At 33.5% G+C, this 14,433-nt stretch overlaps 2 long non-coding RNA genes across 2 annotated transcripts; one reads left to right on the top strand and one right to left on the bottom strand.

Annotated features, from left to right (window-relative positions):
- Positions 1–7,700: 7,700 nt before the first annotated feature.
- LOC122302206 lies at positions 7,701–9,176 on the top strand. The gene is made up of 2 exons (XR_006240399.1): positions 7,701–7,857; positions 8,829–9,176. It is a non-coding gene; the product is annotated as an uncharacterized LOC122302206 (long non-coding RNA).
- Positions 9,177–9,327: 151 nt separating this feature from the next.
- LOC122303968 lies at positions 9,328–12,074 on the bottom strand. The gene is made up of 2 exons (XR_006240878.1): positions 11,719–12,074; positions 9,328–9,832 (listed from the first exon to the last, which is right to left on the bottom strand). It is a non-coding gene; the product is annotated as an uncharacterized LOC122303968 (long non-coding RNA).
- Between the last annotated feature and the right edge of the window lie 2,359 nt (positions 12,075–14,433).

Here is a 14,433-nt window from a genome sequence, read left to right as displayed (position 1 = left end):
CCGTTATTCAACTTAAGCCAACCGGTTATTTGATGAAGCTAGTTTTTGGTTTCTTCGGTTTTGACCGAATATAGGTGGAGCCAACCCGTTATTCAACTTAATCCGATAAACCTAACAAAAGTCGAGTGGGCCATTTTCGGATCATGCAGAAGGATCGGCCTAGGGCTTTTTTTACACAGGCCTAGTATATCCGTATGGATTTGTTTAATTTTGTTTGGGTTGTTTTCTGTGAACTACTAATCCACTTGATCAGATGCGAATATGCAAATATGGTTTTTTTTTTTTCAATTTTTTTTTTGCTATGATGCATATGCATATGCATGTAATTATACTATTACAAATTTATTCATGTAATACTGAGAGAGAAGAAAGAATAAGAAGCATATCTACAACTGTCGAGATTCATGAGTAGCACCAATTCGAAAAATATGGACAATTTTTTTTTTTTTTTTTCTAAGGAAGTGAGAATAGAGAGCACAAAGGAACATAATGCAAATATTAACTTTTAAATTTGAGTCCGATTGACTCTGTGAGACTAAGTGATAAGATCATAAATGTAAAAAGACAATAACATTTAGGCAGTGAAGCAAAACGACAGCGAAGTAAACAATAGAACTAAGGGGTAAAATTGAAAACAAAACAGGAAAAAAAAAATAGACGGTCAAAATGTAGAAAGACAAATACTTGTCAGCAAAACAATAATAAAACTAAAAGCATCGCAATTTTGAAATAAAATTAAGGGCAAAACTGGAAACGAAAATGTTAGGCAAAAACATTGTTCATCTAACATTCTCATTTATATATATAGTAGATACTAGGTCAAAGCTACGTGCAAAGCACGTTTGCTTAGTTGGATCAAATGTGATTTTTACAGTATTGTTTTGTGATTTCTAAATTATAAAATTTAAATTGTGCTTTCTTGATATTAATAATTCTTTTTGCATTTAAATTACACTCTAGTTTAAATTATTTTATTGTTAGGTTTTGTTTATTTTATTTTATTAATATTGAGTTGTACTGTTTTTATTGAATTTTTATTGTGCCTTTTTATCTTGTTAGACTTCTAATTTCAGGTGGGCTTTGTTCTAGTGAGTTTTTCTTTGTTTTTGGGCCAAATTCCTTCAGTTTTCAGGCCCAGCCCGTGTGCCTTAAGCCCAGTGCCCTTTCTCCCCCAAAACGGTGCCGTTTGCTCCCCAACCCTTAGGGCTTTGTTTCTTCTTTCTTTCCTCCTGCTAGCGCCACTGCTTCCTCTTTCTTCTTCTTCTTCCTTTGTTTTCTTTTATTCTCTCCCTTCTCGTCGACCTAGTTGAGCAAATCAGGTTCAAGTAAAACCCATATGATAAGTTGGGATAAATTAGCGAGAATTGGGAATGGGTCAAGTTCTCTGCTTTGTGTTAAGTCAGAAACAAGGTTGAATTGGTGGATTCGATGAGAAGGGAGAGATGGAATGCGGTGGCATTCGGCACTTGTGGTTTTGCAAAGCAGAGATGAATCTTGCGACTAGTGATTTTTTGAGGAGCTTGTGGAGTGCTAAAGCCATTTAATTCCAAGCAGTAATCTTGCACGACGACGATGTGCTTTTCTAATTAGGAGGATGGAATCACATTCGTCTCATTGTTGCTGCTTCTTCTTCCTCTTTCGATTTCCATTTTTTTCTTTTCATTGTAGGTCCATCTTTTTTGCCATTCTTTTGCCATTTCCATACTCGGTTTTTAGCTCCATTTTCATGCTCTGTTTCTCTCCAAATCTGTGTGCTATGGGTTTCGGTCATGCTCTATTTTTTTGACATGCTCTATGGGTTTCTACGTCCGTGATGTTGCTGCGTGGAGTACTCTGCAACCTGATCCCCAGCTTGTGCTGCTCCTCCAAACTCATCCCCCTCTTGTTCGAATGTTTTGCCTTTGGCTTCGGATGCTTCAGCAGTTTCACTGGTGGCATTTTCATTGGATATTGCACCATTTGACGATTCGATGAGCTCGCATGGAGCTTCTGCAACGATTTAGAATGATCCGAAACCCGGTCCGATCTCTCCGCAATTTGCATCGGAATAGTATTATTATTATTGCTCGCTTGCAATTCTTCCTCTGCATCGAAAACCCAATTTTCTCCCTCTTCTTCATCAATCCGATCGATTTTCTTTTTAAATGGGCTAAACGACTCCTTGAATCTGGCCAGTAGCAGCTCGACAATGGCGTGCATGGTGTGGGGTTGTAGGTCAAGTTGCTTCACATAAAGGGCCTATAAATTATTGTTTTAGGCGAACGGATTTAGACGAATGGTGTTAACTTTAACGAAAAACAACAATAAACCTTTAAAATAAGATTTTTTGTCTGATAGCCGCTTTTTATATATAAAGAATTGGAGGGTAAACTAATCTGGCCTTGTAAAGACTATAATATCAATCCGGAGTTCAGATCAAAGGGTTATTATACTAAATAAAGGGTTATTATAAATATATATAAGATCCTTTTCCAGGTTGATTTGCGTAGAAGTCAACCAAATAATTTGAAAACCTTGATTTGGAGAACTATAAAAGTGTTGGAAAATGATAGTATGACTACTAAATATGTCCATTAAATTTGTCCACTTATATATTTTTATTTATTTATTTATTCTTAATGCTTAAGGAATTGAATATTAGTGAATTTCTATTTAAAAATTGTATTAATTTTTATGTTTAGATAATGATTAATGGTTGAATGGAAAGTTTAAAAGTTGAAATAAGAAATTTGAGATTTAAAGATGTTTGTTTTAATTTAAAAATGATTGAAAATTGTTTAAAATGTTCGTAAACCGAATATGGCCTTATATTTTATAATTTTTTTTAGTATTTAAAAATAATTGAAAATTGTTTAAAATGTTCGTAAACTGAGTATGGCCATATATTTTATAATTTTTTTTACTATTTCTATTTTAAATGGAGAGTATTTTGATGGACTCTGATAAGTAAAAATAGCGAATAAAGATTGGAGGAGTGACGAACCCAGACCCACCAATAAAGATTGATAAAGTGGATTTACATGAATATCACTAATTCTTGCAGCTCTATTAATTGAAAGATCGAACATCAATAATTGAAGGAGCTAGACTACAAAAGAACCCAATTGTTGATGAGAAAAATAAAGACAATGGAAGACCATGACATGCTGCGTGCATTATGGTCAAGCAAAGAATATTAGTGCAGGATGCGAGCGCCATGTATGGATCACGTGATTTTTTACTAATTTTATTTTAAATGAAGATTATTTTAATAAAATAACGTGTTACCTTATAATTTTATTTTATAAATATGTTCTTAATTTAAAATAGAGTCATAAATAAAAATTGTATCCTTATTATTTTCATGAATTCTGATATATCTTTTTTGTCGGTCTCTAAACTCATATAAGTCATCTCACCTTTAAGAAAGTAAAGATGACAAATAAAGGTTGGGGGAGTGAAGAAACCAGACCCACCAATAAAGATAAAAGTTGATTTAAATTAGTACTAATGGATAACCTTTTTCATGAACATCGGTAATTCTTGCAGCTTTAATTGAAAGATCGAACGTCAATAATTGAAGGAGGGTACAAAGAACCCAATTATTGATGATAAAAATAAAGACAAGGAAGACCATGACATGCATTATGGTCATGCAAAGAATACTAGCTAGTGCAGGCCCCATGCATGCATGGATCGATCACGTGAAACTTTTTTGGATTCAGTAGCATATATACGTATATATATATATATATACAATCATCTTGCATCAATTTTTAAATGACGCTGAAAAAATATTACGATATTTTCTATATTTTTTACGATAATTTTAAGTGATGTGAAAAACTATTTTTCTATCATGCCCGCTGCTGCAAGATGAGAACGTAAGCTATTAGGATCATGATTTTCTCCCTTTTTAACAATTCAATATATATTTGCCTTTCTGGCATTGTATGCGAACTCACGAAGTTATTTAGCGCATGTCAAATTCTAAGCAGGAAAATAAAATGCGTAATTTTTTCGACTCCCAAGCTTTAATAATAATGGATTTTTTAATTGTTTAATTTTTTTTATATTTTAATTCTTGTTTTAAGAAATTTATCCGTTTTCTTTTATTTTAATCTTATTTTTTGTTAAAAAATTAATTTTTTTGATTAATGAAACTTCTTTTAGGGAATTAATTTATTTTGAAACCGGAGGAAATAAAAATTTCAATTGAATTTCTTATCCCAATATTTTGGTAGAAATTTTTTCTTCTGTTATAGAGAAGGGGTAAAAGTAAGGAAAGAAATAGATTTTCTAATATTACTTTGGTTTTAATATTTTTTACTAAAATAAATATTATTTTTAAACAAATTCCACTATTACAAATATGTGCATTAGATAATTTATAATTTATATTTAATTTTGTTTCATTAGCATGAGATAGTGTTTCTTTTGTTATTTCAAAATATTTGGAAGGTATTAGTCCTAAAGTCATTACGATATTAATGAACTTAATTAAACTGCATGATATATAAACACTTCTGTGGTGCATTGCGAGGGGGGTCCATTCACGTTGATCTTTAGGTCTCTCACTCTCTTCTTTGCTAACTATAAGTACATATCTCTGAAGGTGCAGAATGCATGCGAATTGGGTCGTGGATCGATCTCCTGGGAGAGATCAGTTAGATAGCAGGCCAGAGTACTGAATGCAAACCAAGGAATTAATATTACTACTGATCAAATGGACGTGCAGAACACGAAGGGAGGTGGGAAACATACTCTGGCAATAATGTTGTGTGTGATGTTGATAGTACGCCTCAACGGATATTGTTGTGGCGCTGCTGTCCTTGTTAAGAGCAACTCCAGTTTCCAATGCAATGGCCGCCGGGAGGAATGTCTGTTCGAGCTGGAGGAGTTGGATTTGGAGTTGCTGGTGAACCCATACGTAAGCCGGATGCTGCAGCAGGGTGCAGGTGATGTTCATCCTGCCATGGACGCCTTGGAGGCTAGCAAGCCAGCCATTCCTTGTGGACATCCCGGCGATCCAATTGCTAGTTGCGTCGGTGCCAAGCAAGGTTGTACGGGGACGTATAATTGCCACTGATGAAAAACTGAACGAAAATATACCCGGATGCATGAATAGTGGCAATCCCGTCTTTTATGTCCTTTTTTTGTTTTTGTTTTTTCTGAGGGCAATGTGTTTGCTATATGCTGCATGTACACTTGCTTGTCTTCCATTTATTCTGACTTATTTCCTGTTTTTCTTTCTTTTTTCAATAAGATGTATTGCTATATATAATAATTACTTTCGGTAAGGTTTGTGAATCCGTGTTATGTGCACGTAATCTATTTAATATATGTGTGAATGAATGTATGTATGTAATTTGTACGTATGTAACTATCTGTTTTTGGAGAATAATTCGCAGTTTCCACAGTTATGGTCAACGTACAAGGCTGTAAATTAATGAAAACTTAATAACAGTAGGTGGTTCGAGACCAGGAAGTCTGTTTTGGTAAGGCTTCAACAAAACCATCTCTTTGATTCACACGGACAGACGGCCTCCCTGGTTTATGTCGAGATAACAAACTTTGTTTCCTATAGAAATATTCTATTCATCAACCTCACACCACATATCATATATAATTTTTTTTTCTTTGCCAAATCTTGTGTAATGTATGAATTATGAGTAGAAAAATTACGTTAGTTTAGGAAGAGCTAAACCAAAATAAATAAAAATAAGTGTGGGTTGGCAGTCATCCTTTTGGATGGCGAATGCCGATTGGTCTAGCTAAAATCCCAGGCCCTTTGAGGGGGCTTCTTCCCTCCTCCCATCATGAGGTCCCTTTCCTGCTTTTTCGCAAGTTTTACCCTTGGTTAGAGTCTTCCCGTTCTTGTTCGCTCACTCCAATTCTCTCCTCCTTGGTTCGGTTAGGTGCGGAGCATGTCTTCGACGTTGATGAAGTTGTCGACTTGTTCCGTGAACTCCTGCAGTGTGGCGAGAGTCCTCCTTGCCAATTCCGCCATGACCTGGGACCGGGGCCATACTCCTCCTAGGAGTGCTGCCAGAGTTATATTCTCATCCTAATTATCCGTCGTGATCATATGCTCCTTGTTGAACCTGGACAAGAAAATGTTATAATAAATTGACCAAGATTTTCCTCTTAATAATAATAGATATCTATTAAGAATTGGATGTCATTTGGTTCAATTCGATCTTTTCAAGATGTGAAAATTCAACAAAAAAAATAAAGTTATCTTTGATTTCCTGTAATCCATTCAAAATCACGTTTATTTGTTGTGCATGATGTTACAAAAATTATTGTCATCACTAATCAGAGCTGTTACTTTGGGCTAGATCCATAGCAAAGATACTTCAATCATCTTTCCATCCGGTACTCAAGATGGGCCTATAACTAAGATCATTCTAAACCTAGTCTATGGCAGGCCCTAAGGTAGCTGGACTTGACCTCATAAATAGGCTTAAATTAGGAGTGTAAATCAGTCTGGTCTAGTTCAGGAGGTGATGGACCCATCATTTTCTCCTGATAGGACCAAACCAGTAGCTATCTTTAAGGTCTGATTGGTCCGGTCTAATTATTTTTTTTATTTTTATTTTCTAAATAAATTAATAAAAAAAACTTATTTAAATTATTAAATTAAAATTAAGCGAATTATTAGTATAGATTATGTAACTAACTCATTAAAAAAATATTTTATATGGTCAATAATAATAAATTAAATAAAAATTACATCATTAACTTTATGGGTGTAGAATCGGAATCGATTTGTTTCTAGTCCAATCTAGAACCAGGAAACCAGGTGGACCCAAGCGGGTAAAATAAATCCGGGTGGGTGGGAAATTGGGTACGAATCCTATTTTATATGGTCAATAATAATAAATTAAATAAAAATTACAGCATTAACTTTATGGGTGTAGAATCGGAATCGATTTGTTTCTAGTCCAATCTAGAACAGGAAACCAGGTGGACCCAAGCGGGTAAAATAAATCCGGGTGGGTGGGAAACTGGGTACGAATCCGATTACATAATAGGATAGTTGTAATCGGATCCTGTTTTTAAAAAAATTGTTTTTAGTTATTGTAATTCGGAAAAGTCTTAATGCAAGCAGTTTGGGGACCGATTGTGCACCAATTGATAAAAATAATCCGTTTAATGAAACGGTATGTTTCAATCTGACAAAAGTGAATGTGTTGGGCGGGAAGGAAATTGAAATGAAACTTAAGGATATGAAAGAAAAAATGCAAACGCACCATTTCATCTCATTCTTCTCCATTCTAATTCATTCTCCAGATTTCTCCTCCATTTTCGTTCATTCTCTCTCTCTCTCTCTCTCTCTCTCTCTCTCTCTCTCTCTCTCTCTCTCTCTCTCTCTCTCTCTCTCTCTCTCTCTCTCTCCCTCTCTCTCTCTCTCCCCTTCTCTATCTTTGTTTTTCCTATTTTTTGCTTGATCTCTCTCTTGAAAAGAAATGAGATTTTAAATCTGGGTATACTCTTTTCATTCAAAATTCCAATGATTTTAAATTTGGAAATAAAAAACCCATGCCAAGCTCGAAATCTGTTGGTCCATGATTTCCTTCACTTGTTCGAAACTGAGCCCTACAAGGCTGTGCAGTTTCGGCATCGAGGGTGAAGTATGAAGATGTTTTTGCGTCGGTTTCGGCGTCGTAGTCCAAGGGGAGTGAGTCAAAAGGTTCTGGCTTAAGGGGATCGAAGACAGAGGTGAAGGGTGTGCTGGCAGGTTTCGATGATTTGATACCCGGGTTTGGTGGTAATGTGTTTTGGATTTAATTTTGTGCGCAGGAAAACTTTGAAAACACATCTTTAAGCAACCATAGAGGCCTTGCAAATGAAGTGTCAGGATAGAACTATTAGGTACAATATAAATACATGCCTGTATCGTTTGGATAGATGTGAATGAGTTTGTTCGTTGGCACAAAAGAGTCTTGCGTTACATGGTAATCTGTTATGAGTTGACTTTGGAAATGCAAAAGTTATGATATGAGTTTAGACATGAACTGACCTTTACTTTGGCAAAATTGTATGTAAATACTTTGCTTGAACAATTGCCAAGTTTGATGTCACAGACCTTAAGGTCTGATCGTAGTTGTCTTTCTTTTTTGCGAGTGATGTTCATGATTGTCAAAATAATAACACATGTAAATCAAACAATTCTGATTGGTTACTAAGAATTTTGAAGATCCAAACCAAATCATTCACAATTGCTTGTCATCGTGTTACTAAGAATTTTCAAGATTCATTTTAAAGTGCTAGAGTTTGTAGTCACATTCCTAGAGAAACCATGCATGAGATTGAGATAATTGATCTGTTAGCCACAAGTATTGAAGTTGGCACATTTCTTGGGTGGATATATTAGTCAACTTCTGATTCCTTGGTAATCATAGATGTGCTTTTAGCTGTCATTTGTACAGTTTCAAATATAATATTTTTTTAATGCTTTATTCTAGCAAGCAGCAAGTGCTTAGCACTTACTTAGCAGTCTCTTGACTGTAGAACACCACGCTTTTGTAGTGGTTTAAGTCATAGAGTGCCAGATTGAGATGTTTACATTCTTAACATGATTCCTTGTACATGTGAGAAACATACATCAGGATAGATGCTTGAAAATTGAATAATTACCCCTGTTAGACAAGTGTGCTACCTATCTCACTTGATCATGTTCATATTCCTTTTTCATTGGTTGTCCACTTAATTCATTCTCTTAATTTGAATTATTTGTCTTTTTCTACTGTATATTGCCAGAGAATCCTTAGCACCAGACTCAAGTTGCATTGCTAAGCCAGCTACTTCATCACTTGATGATTTTCTTCTGTGGATGTCTACAGAAGCATTTGGGTGCTGTCGAAAGTTTATGAATAGAGTGTTGGGACTTCTTGTCCACTATGCAAGGGAAGAAATTCAAAAAAGGGAGGAGGACATCCAAAATAGAGTGTTGGGATTTCTTAATGATCGGGATGAGCTTCAACGTCAACTGTGTAACTATGTGTATTGGAGACTTTCAATTCAAATTTCATGTTGTTGGATAGGATAAAAAACTGTGTAACTTTGTTCAGGTTGTAATAGGTTTAGAACCTTTATCACTCTTGTAATATTCAAACCTAACAACTATTTATGAAACTCTCAGAACCTGTAATACTTATTTAATATAATGGTAAGTGTTATGTTTTCAGACAGTTTGTATTGCTATGTTTTCAAAACTCAGAATATCAATGATGGCAAATTGAACATGAAGAAAATGATGGCAGCATGTACTACCAGGAAATAATGTATACCAATCCTGTACACATTTTCATTTACGAATCCAGAAACATTTTATATAAATCATTTACGAATCCAGAAACATTTTATATAAATTCTGTACACATTTTCATTTACGAAGCCTGTACACATTTTATATAAATCCATATTCATAAAATAATTAAAATACATTCAAAATACCCAAGACAACTTGTGTTTTAAAGAAAAAACCACACTTGCTTATTCTAACATTACAAAGCACAAGTCTGATTCTAAAGGATAAAATTGGGGAAGACAATAGCACACTTGGTTTCTGCCCAACATATTGACGAACAAGGAAGTTTCTGGCAGCTTGAATTTCATCTTCAGAGGCCTCCCTGCTTATTCCAAGTCGTTTGTATGGGTCCCTTACATTAATTCTAGGAAAGCTAGCTGAACTTGCAGATATGAGAGAGTTTATGATTCAATTCTGCTAATTTGGAACAATATTTATCCGGCTGTATCCCAGGTTTTCCCCAGGTACATTAACTTGTAGCTACAGTTGTGTCCCAGACAAGCTATCCGGCTGGGTTCCATCCACCCCAAGTTGAATCTGTGAACATAATATAACAGTTAAAAACTCATCCATATGTAACAAAATCAATCACTTTAGAGAGAGTGACAAAGTTAAACAAGATCAATTACACTTTTTTGAGTCTCAATCACTGCAAAGCTAAACTGGGTTCCACAAAAATCCAACCATTCGATAGTGTTTTGGGGCGGCTAACAATAGATTAAAAAAAGAAAAAAAAGAAAAAAAAAGGGATCAATTTATGTCCTTGAAATAATCAAAGTACACCATGAGACCACTTACAAGAAACACAAAAAATCAAATATGCAACCTTGCACGCATAAATGCACATACAATTTTGCTACATGCCCAACTCCAAACATGTACTTCTCTTAATCAGAAATGTTTGTTATACTTACCTTTAGACTTTATCTACATTTCTAGGATCCTTGTTCGCTTCCTATGCATAATGTATTCTAACATATACTATCCCCATTGAGCTGGACTCAGGTGCAGTTGTCTGACACTCAATCTTTACACATATAGGAACTCTAATCTATTTGATGCAGAACACTTTCACACCAATCTACAAGCAGTCTAATAATGATATTTTCCTGTATTGCAAAAGAAGTCATGCATCACAAACTAAAGGCATTATGTGACCTTACATTGCAAAAAAGATTTCACTACCCATAATCAGGCAATAGGTTCCACCTAGCTAGGAGATCTAGGCATAAGTGTGCAGACACAAATGGAATAATTTTGCAGCCTTTTTTTCACTCCTTACACTTTATACAAATGTGCATATAAATATATATATATATACATATATCATATATGAGGCCATCCATGTGTGTCAAATAAGATCTTTTACTTAGCAAGACCAGGTTTTTGGAGGTTTCAAATTCTCATATTTTCGTAACAATTTGGTTGACCAGATACATCAAGGATAAGAAGAAGAAGTCAACATATAGGAGAATAAGAGCTCTGAAATTAAAATATATGTGGTTATTGACCACCTTGTATTACCTGTTAACCCAAACAAAATGGTTTTAGGAAGTTTTCCTCATTAGAGATGCGATAGTTTTACAATGCAGAAGTTGAACCTCTTCCTTTTCTATTCATTCATGCAAAATATTGTGGCTTTTTTAAATAATAGCTTCATAATTACGTGGCGATTAGTCATATGAAGAACTAGAAATCCTCAATGATGTTAATGCTACCATGCTTCTTCATGAACTACCCCTTACTGAAGATAAAATCAGAAGAGTGCACGCCGCAAGGAGGTATTAACTAGTAACATTGCTTACAAATTTACAAATTACTCATAAATAAATAAATAAATAAGTTTACAAATTAATCACTTGAAATACTGCAACAAAAAGCCAGTTGGTAAGTTGTTGAAGGCAAATCATGTTATTTTCTTACTAATTATTAAAAAGAAAAGGCTACATGTAGCGATAGGGATGGCAGGGAACACCAAGTTCAGATAGAGCATTTCCTTTGCTTTTTGTCATGTGCAGCTGAGAAGCCACAAATTTAATTCCTAAGGCTACATTCTCTTCTCCTCTCCCATTGATTCTCGTTCTCTCCTCTACCTAAATCCATCCCACTCCCAGTTTTTAAGAACACCAGACTAAGGTAGTTACAACAAATTTTAAGCAAATTGGTTGAGGTAGGTCTCTACATTGCAGCTTCAGGAGCGATCATCTATCGGGCTAAATGAGCATAGATCAGATCCCATAAGAAGTCGAAGAAATGGGCATAAAACTTGGGCAAGAAAGGGCACATATCATGGAATGGACATAAATCGAAAACAAGGGTATAAATCAACCAAATCTGTTCGATAAAAAAACTAAATCAAATGATGCATCTCCAGGAATAAAATAAATTGGGTATCAAAAGAAAAATGCATGGATGGAGCGTACCTACTAGAGATGATGCAGAGTGGCGGAGCCGCGGAGTAGTGTAGCCGAGCTTTAGGATCTGACGCTTAGGAGGTAGGTTGCGGAGGAGATCGGCCAATCTGCAGTGGAGGGGAGACGAAAATGGCTGAGGAGATTTGCGTCGTATTTTCAAGTGGAGAGAGATGAAAATGGTTGAGGTCGTCCAATCTTCTTCACGTCGTTTTTTTTAAATGAAAAAAAGAGTCTTATTGCAGACGCGCAACGGACCAATCGCAGAGACAAATGAGAGATGAAAATGGAGAAAGTGAGACAAGAGTTGGTCGCGATACTGAAAATGGTGGAGGAGATCTGTGAAGTGAACTCGGAGGACGTGCTCGCGGAGGCTACAGCGGATGGACGGGGGAGATGAAACAAATCTTCTCAAGCACGTTTCGTGTTTTTCCTCTTTTTACTATTTTACTTCTCTCTTTTTTTTTTTTTTTTTAGAGTTTTGCTACATACAAACACAGTCGCGCACTAATCTATGTACTAATATTAATTTATTCATATTTAAAATTTAAATTAATACTATTTTCAATAAAATTTATTTTTTGACCAATCACATTACATTGATACACAGATTAATACACAATTATATTTACAATTATATATATATTTTTTATTTACCACGTCATCAATGGTCAGCATTTTCGTTCGCGGTATGCTTGCATATAGAAGAACTCTACAAAATTATTGTCATCACTAATCACAACTGTTACTTTAGGCCGGACCCATTGCAAAGACACTTCAATCATCTTTCCATCCGGTTCTCAAGATGGGCCTATAACTAAAGATCATTCTAAACACAGTTTATGGCAGGCCCTAAGGTAGATGGACCAGACCTCATAAACCGAACGGCTTGTCAACAATTTTGAGTTCGGTTCATAAAGAATGTTTGCTTGAGACTCGAGTTCGTTCATTAACTAAACAAATTAAAACAGAGCCCATATTTAAAGTTCTTTACCTAACCTATTGAGCTCGAACAAACCCAACTTGAATAATATTTTTTTTAAATAAAATTATTTTATTTTAAAGTTAATGTATAGAACACACTATTTATATCACTTAAATGGTATGATTTTACCTGTAAATTAAAATTTCAAAATTTATTTTTTAAATCAAATATGTTCTAACACTGACTTAATGAAATTTTTCTTTAAAATAAGTGTTATTGTGAAAGTGAATATGTAAAAGTTAAAACTAATTTAAGAATATTTTTTTTAATAGTTTTTAAAAATTTGTATTGATTTTTATGTGTAAATAATGATTGGTTAATCGTTGGATGAAAAGTATAAAAGTTGAAATAAGAAATTTGAGATTTAAAGATGTTTGCTTTAGTTTAATATAGTTGAAATTTTTTTTAAAATGTTTGTAAATCGGACATTATCATATATTTCATAGTTATTTTACTAATTCTATTTTAAATAGAGAGTATTTTTTATAAAATAAAATTGTAAGGTATCTTTATTTTATAACGATGATATCTTTATTATTGGGTCCTCAATTTATTTATTATATCTTTATAAAGATTATAAAATAATAATGATACCATACAATTTTATTTTATAAATATGTCCTCAATTTAAAAAAAAAAGTCATAAATAGGAATTGTATCTTTATTATTTTTATGGATTCTGATATGAAAAATTATACCCATCAGTTATATACTATACATGACTTTTATTTTTTTTTTATTTTTTTATTTAGCAAATATGTGGTATAGAGATTATGAGTAGATGAATTCAATTAATTTAGTAGGAATAAAACTAAAAATAAATAAATAAATAAAATATAGTGTATTGTGTGGTATGTAAGATGATGAGTAACAAAACTTTTATCTCTATTCTATTTTATCTCAAACTCATATAAGTCATCGTAGCTTAAGAAAAAATAAAGATGACAAATAAATTAGATGGAGAGTAAAGAAAGCCAACCATTTATATAAATGTTAAATGTTAAATCACTAATTAGAGCATCCTCATCCCATTCCTCATCCACATCCCTAAAATTTAACTCAAAATCACATTTCCTCAAATTTTTCCCTAAATTTTATTCATCTTTCAAAAACCTCCTACATCCCATTCCCCATCCCTATCTCTATTCTATTAAATAATATTTTTCTATTCTTTTTTATTACTTTTTTCTTTCACTTCTATTTACAAATTTAACTACTCAATATTTTTTCTTATTTTTTGAACTATTATTCTAGTGAATATTTTAAACAAAAATTTAAATTATTTTTTTGTGAATATGATAATATTTTTAAAATTAAATTTTTTATATTTTCGTAATTAATTAAATTATTTTTAAAATTATTATTTAAAACTATAATAAATATGAATATGAGAGAAAGTGTAGATGATTGAAAAATTATTTATTTTATATATTAGAATAAAATATTGATAAAAATGATTTAGGGACTGAATAGTGAGTCCCCAAATATGGGGACTTACTGTTTATTCCCTAAACCTTTTCCCTAAAATAGGGATCTGGATGTAGGGGGTATTTTGATCAAAACCTCAAAATAAACCTCAAATTATGGGGATTTTAGTGCTTTGGAGAACCGGATGGGGATGCTCTAATGGATGGATTACTTTTTAATGAACATCAATAATTCTTGCTTTAATCGAAAGATCTAACATCAAATAATTGATGGAGAGTGCAAAAGAACCCAATTATCGAGAAAAAAAAAAAAAG

The sequence above is a fragment of the Carya illinoinensis genome, chromosome 3 (genome assembly GCF_018687715.1).
Source record: "Carya illinoinensis cultivar Pawnee chromosome 3, C.illinoinensisPawnee_v1, whole genome shotgun sequence".
Taxonomy (NCBI): Eukaryota; Viridiplantae; Streptophyta; class Magnoliopsida; order Fagales; family Juglandaceae; genus Carya; species Carya illinoinensis.
The sequence above is the reverse complement of the archived record's forward strand: the minus strand, read 5'-3'. Positions and strand labels throughout refer to the sequence as shown.